The sequence below is a fragment of the Balearica regulorum genome, chromosome 22 (assembly GCF_011004875.1).
Source record: "Balearica regulorum gibbericeps isolate bBalReg1 chromosome 22, bBalReg1.pri, whole genome shotgun sequence".
In the NCBI taxonomy this organism is placed as follows: domain Eukaryota; kingdom Metazoa; phylum Chordata; class Aves; order Gruiformes; family Gruidae; genus Balearica; species Balearica regulorum.
The window spans coordinates 2,318,851-2,343,857 of record NC_046205.1 but is presented as its reverse complement, the minus strand read 5'-3'; the positions used below and the strand labels follow the sequence as shown (position 1 = coordinate 2,343,857).

General features: G+C 45.9%; 1 long non-coding RNA gene across 1 annotated transcript in view; it reads right to left on the bottom strand.

Moving 5' to 3' along the window:
• The window catches only part of LOC142604779 (uncharacterized), a 73,536-nt gene extending 48,999 nt beyond the window's left edge, over positions 1 to 24,537 (bottom strand). Inside the window, exon 1 of the long non-coding RNA XR_012838614.1 lies at positions 24,199 to 24,537. This is a non-coding gene — a long non-coding RNA (uncharacterized LOC142604779). The remainder of the gene's footprint in view (positions 1 to 24,198) is intronic.
• Positions 24,538 to 25,007: the final 470 nt, after the last annotated feature.

Here is a 25,007-nt window from a genome sequence, read left to right as displayed (position 1 = left end):
TGTAGGAAGGGAGCAGAAAAAACCCTTGGCATAGGACAGGAGAGGCCCCTGTGGTCAACTTTATGGCTTCTTTTCTGATTGTTAAAAACTTTTTTTTAAAAAAATGCATTCCCACTTTTTAACTCTTTTGTCCTGCTCACACTTTTGCTTCTCTTTTCACCTTGCGCTGGTGTCTGTGTGCCTCTGACCCCACCAGTTTCAGGCTGGCCAGGCAGCCCCGGCCGATGGCAGGTTGTGCCTGCACAGCCCTGCTCAGAGAGAGCACCCTGCTAGCTCCGGCCCTACAGGGTGTTCAGTGTCTCCTGCTATAGATTCACAAACACCTGAAACACATAAACTGGTCCAGTGTTGCCCAGATTGCTATGCCCACCCTGATTTAGCTCAAGCTGTGCAATAAATTACACCAGGGAAAACCTTTTGCTGAGAGGGAACCAGTTGCTTTTTGTGGGGTTTAGGTTTAATGTAGACCAGCTCCCTGGTTCACCAGGAGGTTGCACTGACCATGCACATGCTTGTGCAAGGGGAGGGCATGGGAAGGAGCAGGCAGTGGCAGGAGGAGGGCAGAGTCGCTCTTGCATTTCTGTCCCCCGATTGCAACTGAAGACGTTTAAGAGATTCATTCCGTGTTGGACATGTACCTCGGAGACACCTCTGTTAGGACCTCTATCTGTAATTGCATCTTCTCCTTTCCCTGGCCCCTTCAGGACGGCATTACCACGCATGGGACCAGCCCTCCCTCCCCGCGCCTTTGGCAGTCACCATCCAGCTCCCGGCTCCGCCTGGCCGCGATCGCCCAGCACCTCAGCTGGACTTTCAAACAAGGCTTCACAAGCAGCACATCCACAGACTTGCTGAAAGAGGATTACAGCTGCGCTGGTGAGAACGGCCAGCTCCCAGCCAGCATGCATGGAGGTGCAGGCATTTGCTTTGGCATTCACCCATCCTGCCTCCTGTAGCCTCAGCAAAACAAAAAGCCAGTGTCGGGAGCTGCAACAAGTTGCAGTGTGTGCGCTCTCCGTGCCGCTGCCTAATGCTCACAATGATAACGTGGCCTGTGACTAGCGATAGCAATACTGGGTTACAAGCCAGCCCAGGCACAGCCTGGCAAAGGGGTGCTACAAATCTGTCACACTCGAGACCCCAGGGACTGCGATGTTAATTCATCCCCAACGCAGTGTTACAGGAGCTGGCAGCAGTGACAATGGTAAGAGCTGTGCTCTCCATTTCCCATTTTCTTGATCCCCAAAGGGTCTTTTGCATCATGGAAATCCTGTGTTAACACCCTGGGCTTGATTTGTCTTTTATATGCATGGATTTTATGCTCACTCAACTCCATCAACTGCAGGCAGGACATTGCGTATGTTCCCTTTGCATGCATTTGCTGGTCAGTCCCAAAACAAGCATGGCACAGAAATGTAAAGAGACTTTTAACATCACAGACACGCTGGGCTTCTCTGGGCTTGGAAAGCAGGTAGTGCTGCAGAGCTGCTCAGTAGGTAGCCGTAACAATAGTGACAAAACTAGCATTTAGCTCTTTCATAACTGCACGCCTGAAAGCACCTTCTGCGGGAAGGTATCCCCAAGCCTGGAGATGGGAGGCAGTTTGTCCCCTGTCACTAAAAGCCCGGATCTGTCTCCCAGCCGGCACTTTGCCACCAGCACGACGCCCCGGCTCTCGGCAGGTTCACAGCCCGCTCCTGGCTCACAGCGATTTGCTTTTCATCTCCCAGTGTGACAGTTCAGAAGGCTGAATGTGAAAGAAAAAGGTGAAATTATTGTCAGTTAAACTCCTGTCTGTCCCCACCCTCCACCTCTAATGTAGCTGCTTATGCACTAGTATTTGCACAAATAATGAAAATCCCTCGGGGAAATCATGTTATCTCCCCCGCTGTGTAGCAGCAGGCTACCAGCAGATGATAAAACACATGAAGATAGACGAGGCAAGCTATAACTGCTCCGCTTCTCTGGAAATCTTCCCCTTTTTAGTCCTGATGGAAACACATTTTTCCTCTCATATAAAAAAGGTGATATGATTTTTTTATATATGTTCATGAAAAGTGAAACAGAAGTGCCCCAGTGCTATTGACTGTTTGTGGCTGCCCCATCTAGGAAATTCTTGTTATCATTTGACATTCAAAGCTTTTGAGTGGTATTTGCATGAAGAGTTTCCCTATATGGCAGAACAAGTGTCTCAGGGAAGAAGCTTTGATTTTTGGAGAAGGTGGGAGTTTACTCCTCTGCTTTCAACACATGACATTTAATGGCAGGTAGAGACTTTTAAATCATGGCCAGCCATGCCTTTAGAGCATTGGTGTTTTAGCTTGCAGCACAGAAAAAATACTCCCAGAGAGCAGAAATTGTGTTTCAAAAAATTCAAATTATTTTAAAGATCAGGAGTTTCCCGTCACTTCTTGTGACTAAATGACACCAGGGCATTATTGAAGGTCTTCCAGCCTCCTGTGTGAAATGGCACCCATCAGAGACAGCTCTCAAGACAGACCAGGGTGCTCCAGACAAACCTTTCAAGGCTGTCTGTGCTGCAGCCACAGAAGATGTTGGACTGGGATAGATGAGTACCAGGACATCCTGGCAAGATAAAATCACAAAGCATGTCATGTATTTCTGTGCTTTTGAAACATCCCTGACACAATAAGGAGAGAAAAGATCCTCTTAAATCTCCCTAAAACTTGAAAAACAGAATTATATGAGCACTAGGGTGAAGGCTGGATAACAGCAAGGCAGAGTCTGGTGTAGGACCTGGACCAGGCTCTGCTGGGGCTGGCTGAGGACACCGGCTAAGAGGATACATCAGAAGCAAGATCTAGAGACCTCACATCCAGAAGCAGCTCATGATGGCAAAAGGAAGCCTGGGATGAATCAACAAAACCACTACAAATATTTTAATACCACCGGGTGCTTGTAGGGTCAAAGGAACAGGACCACAGCACCACGTTGTCAGTGGCTGATGCTGGTAAGCAGCCTGTTCTTCCAAAACCAGGGCCAATCCCTTTTTATGGTCACCCTGTATTAGTTCCCAGGACTGTGCAACATAAACATGAACAGAGAATCACCCCAACCTTACCAAGAGGAGTCCCTCGTGCATGCCCCTGCACTGCTTTAGGCACTACAGCAAACCGCAGCCAGAGGAGCTCGTTACAAGCTTGTTGGCCAAGCGCTGCTGCTGTTTTCAGCACGAAGCAACAGTATCCAAGGCTGATGGATTGAAAACAATTAGTCGCTTCTATTCCTTTCTTTGAAGAAAATACAGGCATGAGCAAACTCTCTGGCAGTGCATGTTGATTTCTGATAAAATAATTAATCCAAATGCCTATGCGAATCAGCTCTGGACGATAATCACTAAAAAAATTTAATGCTGTAAATATAATGAAAACATAATTAGCAATTAAAGACAGGGGTGACAGCCTGGTGCTGCGGATGGAAATAATGGGAGTGTTGTTCTGCATCTGAATGCTGGTGGAAAGCAACAGCCTTTCAGGGCTGCTGTTTTAAGTTCTGCAAGACACTAATTGAAAGATACTTTCCTGGGTGAAGACCTCAGCATCTCCGACAGCTTGGGGATTATTGAAGCACTGAGACACTGGCTAATCCTGTCCTCCCTCGGACGATGTTGGCACATGTGCTCATCTCCTAGGCTCTGTACTGCCTGGTGCTTGGCTCCAAAGTAGGGTGTCTGGAAAACAAAGCTCCCAGGAGCTATTTTGGACAAAGTACCTGCCCCATGGCTGCCTGACAACCTGGGAGTGGGGAACCTGGTGACCCAAGGGGTCCCATTCAGTCCTCCATCTTCTCTTTTATGTTTCTCTGGTATTTACCTGCTTGTGAAAATCTGAGTTTTCCAAGCTAAGGGTTCAACTTTGGAGGACATAACTGCGAATTGTGAAGCATTTGAGCCTGATCTCTGTGGGAAGTGGGGCACAACGATCTTCCATTGGGACAGAGGAGTCCATAAAGATTTATTCTCCTCTCCACCTTTAATGATGTATAATTAGGAATTTAAATGCAGAACATTCAACATCAGGTTTCCACACTTTGGCCTCCTCCCCGTGCTCAAAACCCTCCTTCAGTCGAGAGTAACAATTATCTCTTGCCTCCTCCACAAGGACAGCGAGAAGTGCAATTAAGCAGGACATGATTTTTTTGTCAGTTGTGTGCCTGCACCTCACATTAAAGCCAGTGGTAGCTGAAGGGATAATTGAGCCACTGGTGTTTATAAAGCACTTCAAGATCTTTGGGTGAAATGCGGATGTTTATGACTGTGACTGCAGCACCAGAATCTGACATCCCAACCCGGGCGGCCCTTTCCATCCTTCCAACACCATGTTCATGCACAAACTCACACTGCAGTTGTTTTGTTCAATACATAGCAAAAAGACATTGCCTGGGAGGGTGATCTTTTGGGTCTAACTGTGTATGTGACCAAAAAAACCCTTTGGTTCCCTTTTTTTAACAGCTCAGAAAAATAAAATTGTACACAGCATGGTGATGAGGGAAGGAGGGGAGCCGTGGTTTTGTCCATCATGCACTGCTCCAGCTCTGGGACCGCTCTGGGCTTAGATCTTCACAAAAGCAGATGGCAACATCAGCCTGTTCGAAGCTGAGATCTGAACTAGCCCATTTATCGGCACTGGCTGAAAAACAAACTTTCTCTTCCATCGGAAAGTCTGACATTTTGAGCTCCTTTTTCAGTCCAAATCCAAAACCCAACAAACCAGGTTTAAAAATTCCCCGAGGCAGAGAATGTTCTAAAAACATTGCTGTCACATCATGGAAATATTATCTTGTACCTGGCCAAGTCTATCCCAGAATCCAGCCTAAAATCTGAAGTCTCAGTTTTTAATAAGAATGGGCTTTAGCTTAGGAGAACAAATGTTTGAGTAATGTTAAAAAAATGTCTATATGTTATGGGAGGGAAATGAAAAAGTTGAAACTATTCATTTTTGTGCTTTCCTGGGTGAAAATCTCTTTCCAATCAGTATTTTTCTTTGAGATTTTTCAAATGATGACAGTGTCACGTTTTTCTGATAGGAAACACCTCTGCTGAAAATGGCTTAGCCGCCTGTCCGGCGGGGCTTACCCTGTGCCTTGTATCTCCCTCATGCGAGCATCCTTCTGCCCCCTCCCCACGCCAAGGTTGCTGTCAGGCTTAACTGGGTATTTGCACTCACCCAACGAATGCATATTGCTCCTGAAGACTGCTTCCTAGCTTAATACTTTATGAGAGTGATTAGGGCTGATTTTTATCATTACCAAAGAGTGGTTGAAAGAGGTTTTGGAGTCCTGTGGATCTCAGCAATGAGGGTGGTTTCTAGCTGCGCTACAGAGCAGACATGCCAGGAGCAAGGAAGCTCCTCGGCTGCTCTAGGGATGGAGCAGACTTGTCCTCTGCTCAGCCTCCCTGCTTAGCAGAGCTTTGTCCTTTCACCCTTCCCATCCATGTGCCCAACCTACCCTGTGGTCACCCTTCCTTCTCCATTCAACTCAATTCAACAGGACCAGCTTGTCCAGACTCCATGTCTAATGGGTCTCTTTGCTCTTATCCGTTGTCCAAAAGGATGCCACTAAACCCAGATGACTGGGAACAATTAAGAGAGATGCGTCCTGATGTTTGCCACATTGATTAATAACATCATCCAGACACCATGAAAATCGACTAAATTTGTCCCTAAAACTCTGTGTTGAGGAGATCATTTGTCACTTACACATATCTGAGCCTGGCATTAAAATGGAGAGTTACTATATGTTGCCACAAGGGATTTATATCTAAAGTAATAACTTAATGCCACGGCAAATGCTTTAATTTCTTTGTAGTATAAATTAGCATACTAATCTGATAATAATACATTACAGCTTGGGAAAAAAAAAAAATCACGCATGGCTAATCATTATAGGAATTGAAACCAAGACAAAGGATCACATTGTAATTTGGCTGAAATTTCATGGTCATACACTGGGGAAGGCAAGGAGGGGTTAGATCACAGAAACACTTTTAAGGGACCATGAAAGCAAAGGCTATCATGAGCATAGCTGGCCAAAATTTTGACTCTATATTTACAGGTCTCTCCTCTTCTGTGCAAGAAGCATTTGCTGTGGTCTACTGAAATAAAAGGTTTAACATGGGAATGATGCCTAAACCTGACTGGGGCTGGTTTAGTCAATCTGTGGTCTGTGAACTACAGAGAGTTCATAAGATAGGAGAAGGTGGTGTGATAGCAAAATGTTATTTTAAAAAGCCAAAATGCACACTGAGGTCTTGCCAAAAAGCAATTAGATAAAGAGAGGGAAAACAGACTCCAAGGACTGTACTGAGAAGTCTGCACTGACCACAACAGGAACACATACAGGTATCTAAGCTACCCATGTCCAGACACCTAAAAGTGGGTATCCCAATATATGGAGCTGAACCCCATCCTTAACTGCACAGCAACTGCACCCCCGCAGCAGCCTGCCAGCAGTGCACCCCAGACAAATCCTTCCAGCAGAGCAAGGTCTCAACAGGGAAGGTAATTAAGCATCAGAAGTGATTACCAGGAGATATAGTGGTATCTGCATCCCTTGAAATCCTTAAATCCAGACAGGGCAGCTTTTGCAAAGCTATGTTTTAGCTCAACCTGTAATTACGGACTGGATGCCCATCAGGAGGTAAGATTTTGTGGTCTGCATTTATGCAGGATGATCTCAGGCTGCTTTCTGTGCTGCTGGGAGACTCAAAGCAGGGCAAGGAACGTGCTCATTTTCCAAGGTGAGCACACAAGGAGGTTGGAGAGCTGGGTCCTTTGTTCAGGGTTTTGGTTTGGTTTTTTGGGGGTTTTGGGGGTTTTTTTTGAAGCGTGTTTTTTGTATTTTGAAGAGTCTCTCTAAAAGAGTGTCTATAAATCCATCACACTCCTGCAATGAAGTGTTTTGGCAGAAACAGCTGAGAATTTAACTGGAAATAGTACTGCACATTTTAATAGCCAACAAATTAAATTGCCTTTTGTGGCTATGAATTTCACAAAGCCCATAATGCCAATATCCTAGTTAAGTTCCCTTAAATTTCTGGCGACAGACTGAGGATTGTTCAGCTCTGTATCTGACATTCCTTTTCCTCTATTACAGCAGAATTCAGGATCCTTTTCCCCCTTCAATATGGAAAAAAAAAAATTCTTTAGCTTGCAAAGAACTTTCTAGTTAAAAGACTTTCTGCACAAATTAATATCAAGTAAATACATGGTACCCAACTTGTACAGCAGAGCATGAGCAGCACCAGTAACACTCACCAAAGAATTCTTACTTTGGTGAGCAGCTAGAACAACTGGAAATGAATAATTTTTATATCATCCTAAAATGTTTTATATTCCCCTTAATGAAAGGACTTCTTTTAAGTAGTAGTTATGCTTGACTTTATTCAATTTTTTACTTTACTTTTAAGGAATTCAAACTATTTCTGTGAAAACTGTGATGTTTTCTTCCTAGCTAAATATTTCTCGTTTAGTACTACCTTTTCCATCACCCCATGATGTGATCTGTCGTGCCCATCTGCATGCTGTTCAGGCACTGCAACACTCCTTTGGTTGTTGTTTTTGGCATTTTCTGCAATTGTGCTGTCCCATGAATAAAGTGGGATCAATGATGGCAGAGTGTCCCTTTGAATTAACACGTCTTTTCTGAATACTGCAGAAGAGAAGCTGACACCTGCCAAATTACAGATTCCAGGCAGAGGTTTATAAATTGGGAATATCATCTACTCAGTTTTGAAGAAGATCACAGAAGTGTACAGTTTTTGCAAACTGCATGTATTCCACCTCCAAATCCCACCTGTTTCCAGCTAAATTAAGCTGTTGATTATTTGAATGTTGCTAGACAGCAAAAGGTAACTCTGTGGAAGAGTAAGGCTGAAATTAAGCCTAAGCTGGAGCGCAGGGAGGTTTGGTTCACGCAGAAAATATCCCCAAAATTCAGGCAACTTCAGAAGAAGCAGCTGACTTAAAAGTAGTGTGGGTAAAATCTGAATTGTCATATGGTAATTTTGAGACTGTTTGATTTACCTTAGCTGATACCTTAGATACCTTTATGGCCTTAAATACCTGTATGGCTTTAAATATCTGTACGACAGTGGGAGATGTTTGGAGGCCAAACTATCTGAGATAGAAAAGGAAAGAAGGGAAATGGAACTCAATGTAATTGGCAAAGACACCAAGATGCCACTTGCCCAAGTCGAGGCCGAGGAGGAGGTCAGAGCCAGCAGTGTTGCTCAGGAGGAGCATCCACCAGATTTGCACTGTTTTTTGATTTTCTTTGAATGAGAGGTGAGGAAAAACAGTCTGCTCCAGCTGAGTGGATGCAAGAGGCTCTTGTTCTTGCTGTAATGGCGTTGCTCAGGCAGAATTGCTTTCACCCTGTTGTGGTTTAAACCAAGAAAAAAGGTAAAACTCGTGGTTTGAGATAAAGACAGTTTAACAGGACAGAAAAGGAAGATAGTAATGATAATAACAACAACAACAATAATAATAGAATATACAAAACAAGTGATGCAGAGCACAATTGTTCACTGCCCACTGATGGATGCCCAGCTAGTTCCTGAGCTGTGGTCCCCCCTGGCCAGCTTCCCCCCAGTTATATACTGAGCATGATGTTATATGCTATGACATAGCCCTTTGGCCAATTTTGGTCCTGGCCGTGCCCCCTCCCAGCTTCTTGTGCACCCCCAGCCTCCTCACTGGTGGGGTGGGGTGAGAACCTGAAAAGTCTTTGTCTTGGTGTAAACATTGCCCAGCAACAACCAGTGTGTCATCAACGTTAGTCTCATCCTAAATACAAGACACAGCACTATACCCGCTACTGAGAAGAAAATTGCCTCTATCCCAGCCAAAACCAGGACACACCCTTATTTCTGTATTTTTTGTCCCTTTTCCTGCAGACCGGAACCAACCTGCCGCCCGTTTTGCTCTGTGTTGCTATGGCAATTAGAGAGGTGTTGCACAGCCCTTCTGCAAACTGCAGCAGCCCTGCATAGGCAAACTGTCTTGCAGAAAGCAAGAGATCTGAGCTGGCCTTAGGACTAACCCCAAATGCAGTACATACAGCTGCACTTGGCATATATCACATCTAATGTTCCTCCTGCTAAGGAGAAGGAATTTAGATAGCCACAAGTGAGGCAGATGGGTAAAATATACAAGTCAAGACCTTGTCTTCAAAATTCAACCACGGAGGCAGCTGCTTCATGGCAAGAATCTGGAAAGTTTTTTTCTGAAAAATTAAGAAGCAAAGAGGCAAAATATCACGGGAGAAATAGCTCAGATATTTCTGAGGCAAGCAATTAATCTTGTGAAAAACACATTGTGTGGATCAGATTTCCAGAGCAAAGCTGAGATTTCCAAGGGCATCAGAAGAGACTCTGGAGACCTCAGCCTGCTCCTCTGAACCGTCCTTCCAATTAGCTTCAAAATCCTCAGTCTAGATGCCCAACCAACACTGAAACTGTTTACTTCTCTCCAAAGCTCTCCATCACCTCGGTGCACTAAGCTTTCCTTTTGGGGAACTTCCCAGCCCTCTCACATTGCATGTTTTCCCACAGATGAGACCCAGAAGGATGGTGCGTGTCATGTCTACATTCTCCCTGCAATATTCTGGGCATGCTAAGTTGGCTGTGATACCAACTTAATTTCTAGCTTAAGGAATCAAGCTACGGTCTTACTTTGAAATATTCCCAAGCGCTGTACCAAAACCTTCATGCGTATAAAACTCCTGAGAGCTGGAGATCCCTTGACAGTTCCCCCTCTGCTCAGCCTTGTCCCACCAGTTCAGATGAAAGCACACTGATATTGGTCCCAGCTGGTCATTGAGTCGTCTCTAGACTTGCCAACTTAACCAGGATTAACATTAATTATCCCCGTCAGCAATTTTAGCCCTGGGATTTCCCCTGAGCCCCGCACGGCTATATATGACATGGGTTAAATTCATACAAGGTCTTGGAATACCCCAAGTGCCTGTAACATCTGGCACATCTCGGGGTTTCCACGCTCTCAGGGTCTCAGACCTGTCACAGATGGGTTGACCCCTGAGGATATAAGGTCCCTGGGTCAGGACCTATTGATTCTCCAGTGCTTTGTATAGCATTTGTCAATGATTAGGGAGCGGGAACTCAACCCAAAGTATGTTGATGTGGGCTACGTGCACACAGACACGGTCATCCAGCTTGACGGAGAAGTTAGATTAAAGGGCATTTTTGTTTATCTATCCCCTCTTTGCCATTTTGGGCTGAAGGAAGGTAAAAAAGGCTGTTCTGTGATTTCCGTAGCCCAGCATGCTGACCAAAACAGTGAGCGACATTTTGCTGTCCGTTCATGGAGAAGTGTCCTGGAAAGGTGTATGTTGGAGTCAGTGAGCAAAGAGCTCTTAAACTGCCTTTTCCATCCCTAACTCTGGGAGTAGGGGCCAAGGTAAGTCACTATCACTATTCCTATTGTGCTGGGGAAACTGAGGCACGGGAACACCGCGACTTGCTAAATAATGTCTAGGTGACAAGTAGCAGAGGGGAGACCGAAATGCAGCAGCCTGAGGCTCTCCTCGCCATTTCTGGGCCATAAAGCATGCATCACAAATAGTGCAAAGATAGACTTTAAATAACATAGAGGGCTCCCACGCCCTGCTGAGCACTGCTGCCTCTCATGGAGATACCTACTTATCTCCTGGAGATGCCTACTTAACTTCCAGTTTTGGAATCAAGATACTTCCTTACCTTGCAATGTTCCCAGGCGCTGCACCAAACCCTGGGTGCACATGAACCTGTCACAGGCTGCAGGTCAGAGTTGAGGACTTCACCCTGCCAGGAAAAACAGCTTTAGGTCTGTCTGGAGCACTTTGGAGAGGGCAACAACCTACAGCCTAGTTCCTGTCTGCAGCAGCTTAAAGGCACTGGAGGGGAATGAACATCCCCTGCACGGGGGCAGCTCTGCAGCGGCCGAGGTTCTCGTGATGGCTTTTATCTGCTCCGGAAAGGTTATTCATTTAACAGCAGCACAACTTTTGCATGGCATAAAAGCTTCTCAGGAGGGCAAGCCTTGAACCAGACCTTCGGTCTCCCTGCTCCCCCCTCCAGAGCATCCCTCCCTGCGCCGGCTGGCCCTGCCACAGGCCGTCAGCACCTTGACATACCGCTGTGATTAATTGTGCGAGCTCCCAGGCTCTCATCTGGGGCTAACTGACAGGAGGTGAAGCATGACAGTGAATAATGGCAAGACCTTTGGAAGTCCAGGAGAAATTAAATCAACGCAACAGTATTTGTTCGCTTTCCAGTCCCCTGTCCCCTCCTCTCCCCGCCTTCTCCCCCCTCGTCCTAATGGCATTTCAGGCTGTTTGGCTGCATTCCCCACCTCATAAACCAGGACTCCACATCACTGAGAGCAATGACTTTAAAACTGCCATCGACGGGCTGTTGGCTGTGGTGGTGCCGGGGTTTAACCCTTTCACCTGTCGGGAGCAGGGCAGAGCAGAGGCAGAACAAGCCCCTCTGTTAACGGCACTCGTGAAAAGTCACTGAGGTGAACCGGTTTTTATTTTCAACTGACTGTGAAAATTGCATGTGCCCAAGAGCCTCGGAGACTGAAATATCAATTGCCCGGGGCAACGCAGCTAGCAAACACATTCATTTTTCATTCTTGGCTGCTGGAGGGAGAAAGTCATGTTGCATACGCGGCCCTCTGCCTTCCCAGCTTAATCAGTCCTTAATGTTTCTGCTCTTGGCAAGGGCACGGACAGGACCAGGTTCTCTTGGAGATGCCCATCCCTGTCTCAAGGCAAGCAGAGACCCCCCAAACTCATCCGGGCACTGACAGCACCACATGGCAACAGCACGACCGTCCTGGATTTGAATTCGTAGCTCTATAACGTGCTCACAGACCTCCCAGGGCAACTTACTGAGCATCAGTGACTTCAGGGCTGGGGAGAGGAAAGCTTCTCTGCATCTTTAGGGGTTTGGTTTTACTTTTTTTGTTTGTTTGTTTGTTTGTTTGTTTTACTGTTGGTTTTATTGGGGTGGGGGGATGGGGTGATTTTTTTTTTCCCTGGGCTGGGTTCCTGCAATCAGACACAAACTCATAAAAACTCTTGTTCTGTGAGGACACCTAGTTGGGTTATGAATGAAAGATGTACTTGCAGTAAAAATCAGAGCCCTGCAATCAGGGTGCTGGTGTAGGAGGTCTGGCCTCAGCCCCTTCGCTGACTTTTAGCGATGGTGCGAGGGCACTAAGGGATAATTCAGACAACAGCAGCATTCTTCCACATCGTGGTGGCATTTCAGGCTGTTTGGCTCCATTCCCCTGGGGGTCCCCCCTCCAGGCTGAAGTCGATCCCTTTGTCATTAAACACCCCAGTGTGTAAGTCATGTCTAAAAGCATCCCAGTCCATAACCGTCTCCCTCCTGGGAGAAGGAGGAATGCATTCAGGTCACAGACTCTCTCCCCAGGGAGAATCAAACCTGACTTACCTACATGGTGGAGGAGCTCCACAAGTACAGACAGAGTGAATAAGGAGGAAATACTACTTCTTGGGCCTCCAGCTTTGTCACATACCTCATAAATGATTTATTTTTAATTATAAAAAGGGCTACAAGCAGCCTAAACCCAAACAGCTTATATTTTATGTTGCTTACAACCAAATTTTAATTTATTCTTCATTTATTTGGCATCATCTTCTAATCAGTTTCTTTCCCACATGGAAAGGAGACATTTGCAGTACAAGGTGATGATTTAAGGGTTAAAGGAAAGGCTTTGAAAAATCAGAGTAAAGTCTCTAGGGCGGGTTGCCTGGTTCAGCTGCTGTGGCTCTGAGGACACCTAATCTGGTGGGATCTGTATGCAGAAGTCCAGCCTAGAAATGCCAAGAAATCAAAGCCAGCGCTTTCTCCAGGTGTCCCCTGTCACAAGCAAAGAGTCGCTGTTTTCTTTTCTCCTCTGTAAAAAGCAGCTGACACATATATAAGGAACAGCATTTCAACAGAGAGGTTTTTGGTGGAAAAGCAATGCCTGGAATTGGTTGGGGTCTGCAACAAAACCCTTAGGACACCGGCTCTGAGCATGTGCTGTGCTCTGCTGAGCCGTGGCTGGGCACGGATCTCTGCTCCCGGCTCCGAGGCAGTGCAGAGCAGCTGGGAGATGTCAGAGCAACAGCAAACCTTACCCCTCGGTGTCACGGGGAAACAGAGATGGATTTCAAGACAGAGCAAGCTCCTGGGAACAAAGGAAAGCTTGAAAACCTTCAGTGCGACCCCTGAACCCGATCCAGCACTGCTATTTATACGTCACTCCGCATGTAAATCAGGATACTTGTGCTTCACACTCTTTTTCCAGCTTTATACGACAGAGAGAGATTTCTAAATCCCTGACCCTTCAGGGACAAGCGTTCCTCCTGGCCACAGCTACCTGCGTGGTTGCCTGCAATTACACAGCACATTAGCAGCGTTATTGAGATTATGTTCTGCCAGCTACACAAATGAGCTCCTCTCCTTCCAGCAGTCACAGGCGCAAAGGACCCTTTGGAGGGGGGCTTGGCAATTAAGCCAAACAACAAGAGCTCCCAGGACCTGATTAGAGTCAAATGGCAGCGAGCAGCACGAACAGGCAGCAACATTGCTTTGGCTGAGCAGTTTTTGTGCTGAGGCATGTGCTACTTGAAGGACTGCTCTGCTTTTGAAAGGAAAGCACATTCCTGAGGTCTGTTGGCTTCTGGGTCACATCCTCAGATAGAGCAGCCTGGCAGAACTCTGCAGAAGTCGGCGGGGGTTATCAGATGTAAATCAGCCCTGGATCCCGCACGGCGCGTTTCACATGGTGAGCACATCTCTCAGAGCATCACGGCTCTGCTGAAGCTGCCGGGAGCCTTTCTGCTGACTTCTCCGGGTGCTGGCCCGCTTCCTAAAACAACCTGGAGCCAAGGACAGCAACGAGCTCTTATATATGGCTTGAGCATCCATCTGTCTCAGGAAACTTTAGAAAGGAGGAAGGTGCCACATCACCCTTCTGCAGAGGAGGAGATGGAAGATATTCCAGGTCCCACCAGGGAAAGCTGCTGTTTTCCTGATGGCTGGACCCAAAGCTGATGATTAGAGAAGTCGTTCCTGCGAAAGCAGGACCAGGCTCCCTGCTGCCCTGTTCAAGCCGTGACATTGGTAAATTTTCTCCACTCCTCTTGCAACCCAGTGTCAGAAGTGCTGATTACTCCAGGGGAAGTCGGGAGAGCTGTGGTTCCTCTCCTCACCTGGAAACTTGGCATCTTAAATTGCTTTTGTAATTTCATTCAGATACGTCATGCCCGTCCTTCTCATCCTAATTGTCCTGCAGTGGTGCTGTGCAGCATCCCACAGCACAGCAGTAGGCAGGCAGCATGGCTGAGTGGAAAAGGCAGGAGATAGGAGGGTAGGAAGCCTGGGGAGCAGTCCCCCTCTGTCACTGCACCCCCAAAGGGCAGGACCTCCTTGTGCCAGGTGCTCTACATGGTTTTTAAACTCTCCTTGTCCCTACTTTTCCACTTGCTGATGCTGACACAGCCAGGAGTCAGAAAGTGTAATTCAGGGATGTGACAGCCTTGGATCACTCCAGCATGATGGAGCAAACCCGTGTCACCCCACATCGCCAGGGCAGGGTGCAGCAGCGATGGGGAGGGGTGTGAAGCTGGCAGCACTGTAGGGTGAGCAGCTGCCACCTCCTGACACTGGTAAACAAGCAGGGACAGAAATGCCGAGGGACCAAGGAGGGGCCAGTAGCCCTGCAAGACCCTTACACCATCCTGTGATCGTCAGACAACAGCCATATTTTGACATTCATTTAATTGCTTGCTTTTTGGAACAAGATATATAATAAAAGCCACTGCAGAGTTGTATCTGGGGTTTTCTTTGAGCTTTAAAGTCTGAAGAATTTACTCCACCCTGTCTGAGTTGTGTAGACATGGTGCATATGCAAGTGCAAGGTAACATAACTTGCTTTTCACTTCACCAGAGAAGGATAAAGCAAAGCTACACGTCCTACATCCAGGAGACAACTGGCAAGTTACCATCCCTTAGCACCCGGTGACTTGCTGGGCTGTGCTAAGGCAGAAATGAGACCCTATCCCTCATCTCAGCGGATCCAGCTCAGTGCTGTCCTTGTCGAGAGGACTCCACCAGTCTGCCACCCACCCGCTGACACAGCTTTTCCTCTGTGCCCTGTGGCAGAAAGCAGCTCATCTCCTCTGCCCCAAAATGATTAGTGGCAGAAAGATACCATCTGCTTTTCCTATGGGAGCATCCCTGTACCCAGGAGCCCATGGCACAACAGCCTGTTCATGGCACGGCCGAATGGGCCAGGTCTGTCCCCAGCCATGTCCGTGTTGTAGGGAAGAGCCCAATCCTTGTCATTACCCTGCGGCGAAGCTTTTGCTTTCATTTGGGCAGCTGGCTATTTGACTAGGAAACCCAAGCTGTGCTTTGAGGAATAGCAACGGGCTGTGTCTTCAGCAAAGTCTACTGTAGCAGAAGGCAATTGCAAGGGAAATTACATCTAGTGGAAGCAGGTAGCTGGGCAATGATGTGAAAAATGTTTTCCCTCCAGTGAGTGTGTGCATGCTGCTGGCGTTTTGGTTTTCTTTATTTTTTTAAAAGGCAGATCAGGACTTGATGCTCACTGTTTACTGCAGGGAAAATGATTTCACGGGTCTGAACGCCATGCAGTCACTTCCAGGCATAGCTGCTCGGGCTTGGTATACCTCCTTCCAGTCCCTAATGCATTCCCCTCCACAGCAAGAACATCCTTACTTGGAGTGGGGTGAATGGTGGGGCTCAGTGGTGCAAATATCAGGGCAGTGCTGAAAATATCTCTGCATCCTTCAGGCCAGGGAAATGGTATTTGAGGAGGGGACAGTTTCTGCAGATGATGAGCTGGGTGGGGGGAGCAGTTCTTGCCATCCACAAGTGTCTGCTAAAAAGCAGAAATCCTGCTTGCACCCATGCTCGGGGGCCTCCCTGCCCTTGCAGGATTTCACCAGGCAAATATTTTTCCCCAATACAACATCCAATTTCTCCTTGTCCTTTCCTTCTGCAAACATTTAACATCACTAATGCATCCCCCCTGCCAAATGTTGAACTCTCTTCCTTGGTTTCTTTAGCTCTCCTTTGGGATGAGAAGACCCGCTTTTCGTTGTGGGGAAGAGGAAGGGCCAGATTGACCTGCAATCACAGTAACCCAGTTACAGCCCTCACTGAGGCTGCCGCCACCCAATTTCCAACCTGTGAATAAAACTTCCCTTTCCTAGCCAAAAAAAAAAGTAATTTGCTGAGCAGCTCATGACTAACCGTGCTCATGTGGGATCTCTGGGCCTGGATCTATGCATCCAGGTGTGAAAATATCAGCGCTGGATTATAAACCACTCTGTCAGCCCTGTGGGACAGGAGATGCCCCAGAAACATTAGCTGTGATTCTATTACTCTCTCAGTGGGTCAAGTCCAGCCTGGGTCTGAGCAGCCTCTGAGTGCTGATTTGGGAATCAAGAAGCCACTAAATTAGTTTTGTGCAGTACACAGCTCATCAAGGATTCAAATGTAATAACGGCATTTATAATGGATTTAAGGGGAAAAAAATATATTCCCTTCATGTATAATTTATTTACTCCACATATATATATAGTTGAAAATGTGCTGTGTTAGCTGTGAAAACTGCACAGCTAGCAGAGGGAGAGAAAAATCCCCACCCATCCTCTTCATCTGACGGGTCAAAAAGACACTTCAAATTGTTAGGTGTTACTGGCCCTGATGAAAATTTCGGTCATTTCAGTCTGAGCTCTTTCTCAGAAACAGATCCCAGCTCTGATCTCCAGGCCTGGTGCTGCATGTACTGTGTGTCATGCTGAAGCCCCCCCTGGCATGGCAGCCCCCAGCCCAGCCCATATGGCAAACGACATCCAGGGGTGTAGGCAACCTGGTTCCCCACGTCACTGTATGTATTTGAGCAAGATGGTCTGAGAAAGACACCAAACCCCTTGTTTTTACATCCAGAGAGTTTAGGATGATGCTGTGCAGATGGATGCTCCAAGACCGTGCCTCTACCAGGGCTGAGGTCTTACAACTGCATTGCACAGACATGCGCGTGGCAATTTAATGTTGGGGGAGATGCAATGGCTGCTGAGAGTTTCACCTGGCAGATGCAGATGGAAGTCACCATGGGGGAGAGCTGGGGACCGGAGGGTTCATTGCTGGTCTTGCACTGGCTCTTGGTTGCACAAATTAATTTTCTCCTCCCTTCCTTCCTTGCCTGGCAAGACGTTTAGTTCAGTTCTTCTGGGGCTTAATGACCTCTCTCTGACCTGGTAGCTGGGTCTCAACATGCCCCGGGGAAAAGGGAACCATAAATTTACCTTCACTCACTAAAATAAATTACGAGAAATTAATGTCCCATAATGAGACAATTTGTCATTGCTGATAGGCCTGGCTTTAACGGAGGGTTTTAAAACAGCACCATTAATTTATATGGCTTTGCTATTTAATATTTAAACAGGATGAATCTTGCTATAAAGGCAGTTTACTTGGAAAGCAGGCAAAGAGTGGAGGAGGAAAAGAGCAGGGGTGCATGTGTGTCTAGGGAGCACAAGACTGCCTCTTGCCTTCAACTCAAGGAAAGGTGGTTTTAGCTCTATAAATTTGGCTGATGAATGCAAATCCCCTTGGGAAACAGGCTGCAACTCCCAAAAAGTCAGGAGTGACAATGTGTTCCCTAAAAACTGGAGCATCATATTTTCAAGGGCCCATCCCTACATGTCCAGTGAGGTGCTGGCTCCTGGTTTCCACTAATTACTCCAAAGTTTGTCCATCTTCAGGACTATTAATTTCTGGTTAGCCCAGAAAAACCAGCAAGCAAGACCTTTCTTCCAGCAGAGGAATCGGGGCTGCCTGTAACGCTGCCTTGCCTCCTACCCCCTCATACAAAGCTTCTGCCTGAGGTTTGCAGGACTGCTACAGGCTTTACAGATGCAGCTGAACGGAGAGGTGTATGGAGAAGACGATCCCCGCTCTTATGGTCAACAGACAGCCCCTTCCCTTCCCTCTGGCTTCTGCAGATGCATTTAGAGAGATGCACATAGCAAGGTTAGTATCTTTATACTTGTAGAAGGGAATGAGCAGCTGACTTCCTTCTGCATTTTTAAGATATCTCCCCATGTTTTTACACTGTTCTCCACTCCTTTTACTGTCAGACTGCCACACTCTGCGCCTAAAAAAGGCTGAAATACAAAGGATGAAGCATTTAAGTGCCAAAGAACATCCAAATCCGTTGGATGGACCTCCTCCATCTCCTCTTTTCCTGGAGGTGGTGCTCGTGCCAGGCAACATTCCCATTGTCCTCTGTCTCCTGCTCTCCATGGGGACTCTTGCCAAGCCCTGGAGCAGTCTCCTGAGGTCACTGGATGAGCAGTCCTGCAGTCCTGATGGGTGACTCTCATTTGGATCTTGCACTGCTGCCGAAACAGCTGGGGAATTACAGCTCGTAAAGCAGCACGGTGCCTGCACTGCTCCATCTTGCACAGTAACACAGCCAACCTGCCGACTGCTCAGCCCGTACCTGCCTGGCTTCGGGGCCCGCAGGGAGATGTATTTAATTAAACTACCGATTATTGAGCTCAACTTACTCCCTTCTCCCAGAGATCTTTTTATTAATTATCATTATTATTATTATTTTCCGTAGCCAATTGTTATTCTAGAGATCTCTGGTTTCATTCCTCTTATAAAGGGCATATTTGCCCTGCCAGGGTGGCCACCCATTGGGTTCAGAAAGGGAAGGGTTTGGGATCAACCGCGTTGTCTGGGAGCCCCGCAGGGACTCAGCAAAGCAGCTCTGCACCAAGCCAAAGGCAAACACCCAAACTGCTGGAGGTCTTAATTCTAATCAGATTTACTTCTTACACTTCATCCTAATTAGAAATAATTTTGGTGGCATGTCCTACATTACACTCATAAATTAAATATTTCAATACTCAAAAACGTTTAGCTCAATGCCTTCTTAGAATTACACTGCTTATGAAACAAAGGCAAAGCTACTCCATTAAAACTATTGTTCTCCAAGAAATGTCATTAGATTCATTTACTACAGCGAGTTATTGCGTATGAGGACAGTATGAAAATGCCCTGAAGAGTCTGACCTAAAGCATATATAAAGTCATCTTACTTTCAGTGTGGATTTTCTGCTACCTTTATCAGAGCAATACCTCAATAAGAGCCTTGTGCTGGCTGCTGCGTTATCCCCTGTACAGCAAAGGAGACCTCCTGCTGTCCAAGGGCGTTTCATCCAAGGACCGTCCATACATAGGGATTCTCCAGATGGGAAGAGACTTTTAGCAATCTGTCTTTTACTCTCTCGCCTGATCCTCTCCCTTTCAAAGAAGGACATTTAGCAGCTCCTACAGTGCTTCAGGCGTTGTGAGAGGACCTGGGGTGGCTCATCTAAATGCCCTAGCAAGTTGGCTAGACCATCCATGAATCACTGAATTCATTTTCAGTTAGAGTTCACTGAAAACAAAGTTTTGGGACTACTGCAGTTTATGAACCTGATTTAATTCTGCACTGGGATGAAAGGAAGTCTTTTTTGGGTAAAAGTAATGGTGTCAGAGCTTCTGGCCTGGAATTCGATTCTGAATTTCTATTCAGAGCCCCATGCTTCTCTACAGAGGACAGAAAAATTCACCCTGGACTTCAGAAACCTTCCCCTTGGAAACATGTTGGGAAAATACTCTCATCACATATTTCAGCTGGAACAAAGCATTTCATTTCGAGGAAAAAGGAATTGGGAGAAAATATGCTGGCTGGCTGTTCTTCTAGGGCAGACGTGGAGCTGTTTTATTATTGCTCTCAAGGTTTTCTCTAATCTCAACCTTATCTCCCTCAGTGATGATTGTGGCACAGGTGCAGTGTCTGAACCCCTTGTTTCACACATCAGAAAGGTTTGCATACCCAGCTGTACGTTACACGGGACATTACAGATTTAATCTCCAACATCTTGCTCTTAAGCTGCTGGAACAGGCACTTATTTTGGGAGACATCAGGCTGTTTTCTCTAACGCAGAACTCATTTCATGTACCTTCAAGTTGCAGGGTGAGTAAAGTGCCAGCATAAAGTCTGCATTTCACATTTAGTGCTCAATTTAAACCAGATTAAGATGGGAGTGAATTTTACAGCAAAACACATTTGAAATTAAGATCCCTATTCTGAACTAGCTTAATCCACTTATAAATTTCCTGTGGGGAATTTGGATGCTCTTATTCCAGAGCAAGGGTGTACCCGCTGGGAACAAATAATGTATGGTATCCCGTTTGCACAGCTTCTTTCAGGTGGTGTTTATGGCTCATTCTGTCATTCTGTATGTATCTTTAGTAAATAAAATACTTCATGAAACTTGATCAGTCCTTCAGGACCTCAATTACCTTCCTTGTAAGTTTTGGTGGGTAAATTCATAACTGATACTGCTGTATTAGAAACAAAGTCCTAATTTGGTTCATGTTTGTATGATTTTTATGGCATGCACCTAGACAGAGAACTTTGCCCTTTTCTCTCCAGATTGCACACCAACTCTATTACTCTTTAGGGCCAAAGAATCAATGAGCTTAATGGAGCAGACATCCCATTTATTTTTATGGGATTTAACACAGCGAAAATCACTGTTTCTGGTAGTAAAATTCCACGTCTGACCAAAACATTTTCTATTGGGTTCCAGCATCCTCCATCCCAAAGTGCAGATAAGGCCTGAAGCTTCAGAGAAAGGGCAGAAGCACTCATAATGTGCTTAGCCAGTTGTTCAATGGGCAAAAGCAAATTCATCCCTCTCCCCTTGCAAGTGTTCTTATGTCCTGAAGCATGAGGTTTCATTACCCTTATCATAGTCTTAGTTTGCAAAGCATCAAAGGTTATTAATGGTCATAAAATTACCTATTCCCTTTTCATCTGTAACCACTGTATTTCTTTTTATGGCAAGCTTGTTCCACACTTTGATTACCCGGAGCACTTGCAGAACAATGCTGTAATCCTGCATGTTGGATCAGCAGTCATTTTATTCACATTATCTATGTGCAGAATATAATATAAGCAATAATCTTTGCCTATTATTCTGACAACACAAAATCCCATTAAGGTCAATGGTTCAAGAAGTCATTTGACTTTGGGGGAACATGGGCTCATTAAAGTAAGGCACAAATGCCACTTAAGGGGGACCCAGAAGATCTCTGGAAATGGGAGCAGAGGGTTGTATTCTTCTCTCTTTTCACTCCCCACCACTGATATTATCAGAAGGGAGCATTTAGCAATGGGATTTCCATCCTACAAGAAATCGCAGTGTTTGAGAGCTTTTCTTCAATCTGGACTGGAAAGAAATTTTTGAGATGTTGCACACACAGAGATGCACACCTCACTTCACCCCCACGAGGCAGAGCATCAGCAGCAGGGATGCCAGGCAGCTCCCTGGCACTGAGTGAGGAGCGAGCATCAGCGGAGGAGAAAATTCTCCCTGCCTGAACGATGTGACATTCACAACAGGAAGATCAAGGCACGAAATGATAAACAGGCTGTAAGGGACGTAAAGAGGAACATGAAATAAGTCTGTAAGGACTTTAATTGATAAGGGAGAGATCAAAGAAGTGGCTGGTGCACTCTCCAACAGATAGGAGGGTTAACATGCACAGTGCTGTATTTGCAGTCTGATACAGGGTAAGCAGTGTTTGGCTGGACTGCACGGTTGATGTTCGTAACAGCAGAGTATGTGCTCGTGCTACAGCAAGGGAAAAAAGCAAGTTGGGGAGTATTTCAAAACATCAAGTATTTTCAGATGGACCTTGCTTGGTAATGTCTGGAGCACTCGCTGACGTAAACAATGCGGGCTCATAGCTGGTGTGATTCTTGTCAAGGACACGTGGACAGTGGGTGATGTCCCAGCAGGCTGGAAAAGGACAAGCATCGTGCCTGCAGGTGGGGAAAGGGAGACCCCACGACTATATATCAGTTACCTGGTTCAGACCCAATACACACAGATAATCAAACCAGTCCTCTGTAAGCCTCTAGAGGATAACAAGGAGATGAATCACAGCCAGAACAGATTTGTCAAGAACGATCCAATCTCCCCTCATGACAGGGTCACAGGCTTTGTGTATAAGGGGGAAGGATGGGCTCTTGTGATGCTTTGGATGTTGTCCCACATTGCACGCTCAAAAGCAAGGTGGGGAGACATGACTAGCTACTTAATGAGCCCAAAACACTTTAAAAAGGCCTGTTCAGAGAGTAGCTGACAATTTTCTTAGCTGTTTGAGGTTGAGCAGGGACCCAGCTTGGACCTGGTGCTATTTGATACTTTCATTGCTGACTTTGATTATGAACTGAAGAGTATTTAGGTTAGGTGTGGAGGAAGCTACAAATGCTGGCGTACACGATTAGTTAAAGACAGCACATTAATAATTGAATACTGTAATACTTACATACTATAATATTTGAAATACTATCTCAGGAAGGAAATGGCTAATTTCTGCTCTGCGGAAAAGAACCAGGGACTGACAATGGATTGCATGGAGTCACCATCAGCAGAATACATCCTGGTATATACAGGAGAATCGTAGGAAGGTATGGGAGAAACCACCTTATTTTGCTCAGCCCAGAAAGGTCTCAGCTGAAGTTGAGAGTTCAGGAATGGACCCAGAGAGGATGCAGACATCCTGAGGACAGCAGCAAGAAAACCCATCTTAGGGAAGGACTGGTTGAGCTGTCTAATCTAGGGAAAATTGACCAAGAGGAACACAATAACCATCTGCAAATATATAAAAGGAAAATGAGGAAAGGAAAGGAGTGAGCCATTGCCCATCAGCTTTGAAGACAGGACAAGAAATAGCGGGTTCACCTCCATCAAAGAATATTTAGATAGGCATAACGAGAGCCTTTCTAATAGTAATAATGGCACACCACTGAAACAGATTGTGCAGCTGATTGATTGCAAAATCTCAGTTTCTAGAGGTTTTTAGAAACAGATTATACAAATATCTGCTAAGAAGGGTTTCTGCAGAGCAGATCCTATGTTGTAGCTGTGACTTGATTAAATGTCTTCAGTCCTGTCACTGCAAGGTTGTGCTTATATATAAAATGTCATTCTTAATATTAAAAATCTATGTAAGATGGATGGTGTTATATATTTATATATTCAGATTTGTAGATATACACCTGAATATTAACCTTTATATTCAACAATCATATAGAAGCCTATATTTAATGAATTTAAAAAAAAAGATGTCATTTGTTTGAAATGAGAACATCAGAGTTTTCAATTTCTCCAGAAAATATCACTGAAACCAATGATGAAAGATTTTATTTAAAAAAAAAAAAAAAAGCAACCCTGCATTTTCCGTTAGGAAATGGATCAGTTTGAAGTGCAGAGTCACCCTAATTCCCAGCAATTAACTCTGAATGGCCTCCAGAGAGCTTTCTGCTGTAAAGAAGAGAGTTAAAACATTAACTCACTACTCTCTCTGAGTCTTTATATGTGGCTTATTACTGTCACTAATAGATGCTTATCATTGCAAGGATATCGATGAAATAGGGAAGTGCTAGCTCTATAGAGGGAAGCTTCCCCACATCACTGGAGGGGCTGGAAATCCATCCCCACCTTCGCAAATCTTTGCCTCGCGGTTTTACAATCGAAGAAACCAAATCCTGTGGAAGGGCAGAGCCTTGTCTAAAGGTTACAGGGTGAAACACAGCTCAGCACCCAGGGCAAATTTAAACTCAAAATGCTCCTTCTAAACAACAGAGGATGTGGGAGGCTGCACAGGGGCATTAACTCGGAGATGACTTTGTAGAAGGGCTGGAAAGAAGGTCAGATCAGGGTTATGATTTTTCCCCCCACTCCAGCAAAGAAACAACTTGCTTTTGCATACTAGAGACTCCTTGCAAACATCATTTCATCCCTGCAGCTTTCTCAGGAACTGAAATCCATCACCGGGCTTGGCAAGCCTGGAGGGCACAGAGGTGAAATGTCTCTGCAGAGGTCACTGGGTGAATTACTGTCAAGCCCAGGGATGGAGATCACAAGGCCACCAGGTCTGTTGTACTGTTCAAGATGCTGCTCTGGGTTGATACTTATGTAGTTTATTAACAAAAGACAAAAACTGAAGTTCAAAAGCAGAGAAGTAAAAGTCAGAGGAAGAATTAGTATTTACCAGCAGATTTTCCAGCTCCTGAGCTGTTCTTTCTCCTGCTCCTTTTCTCCAGCTGAGAGACAGAAATGGCTCCTCTGTCCTTCAAACATTTGCCCAGAATTTTAATCTCAACAGTGACCCACAGGCGAGTTTGCCTCTCCAGCAATAGAAACAACCCAGACAGCTGAGATCTCCAGCCCTGGAGAGAAAAAAAAAAAAAATGGATATAGGGCCTAAGGGTCCCTTCTGCACTGACCTTTTCCATGCATTTTCATCCCATCCTACCTCTGCCGCCCCAATTTCCTCCGTTGTCTTTTCTCCCGCACTCACAAAAGCAGCAACAAGTGCTCCACTCGGCTGCGGCTGCCTCTGCCAATTTCCACACTCGCCGGTTTTGTCTTTCTAGGGACGCACGGAAATAGCTGCAGGTTCCCAGCAGAAGCAGGAGGTGGATCGAGGGGGTGGATAAAGCAGAGAGAGAAAATGAAGGCTTCGATCTCGCCGTGCTCCACTGGGGCAGCACTGAGCGTGCGTAGGCAAAGGCAGCACCCTTGGGGCTGTCAGTGCCCGTACACCCTACATTAGGAAGATCGCTACCAAACGGCCATGAAGACATGGCCCGACAAATGCTGACACCACCTTTATTTCCACATTGCAAATATCACACATGCATGAGCAAAAAACTATTTTAAGAAAGCTTTGGAAAATTTTTACGGGGGTTATTTTGCAGCTGATTTTCATTCCTTGCACTGGGCACCTTAGTGGTATAAGCATGGATGGGAAGGAGAGAACAGCAAGCAACATGCACGCTTTTAGAAATTATGTATTAG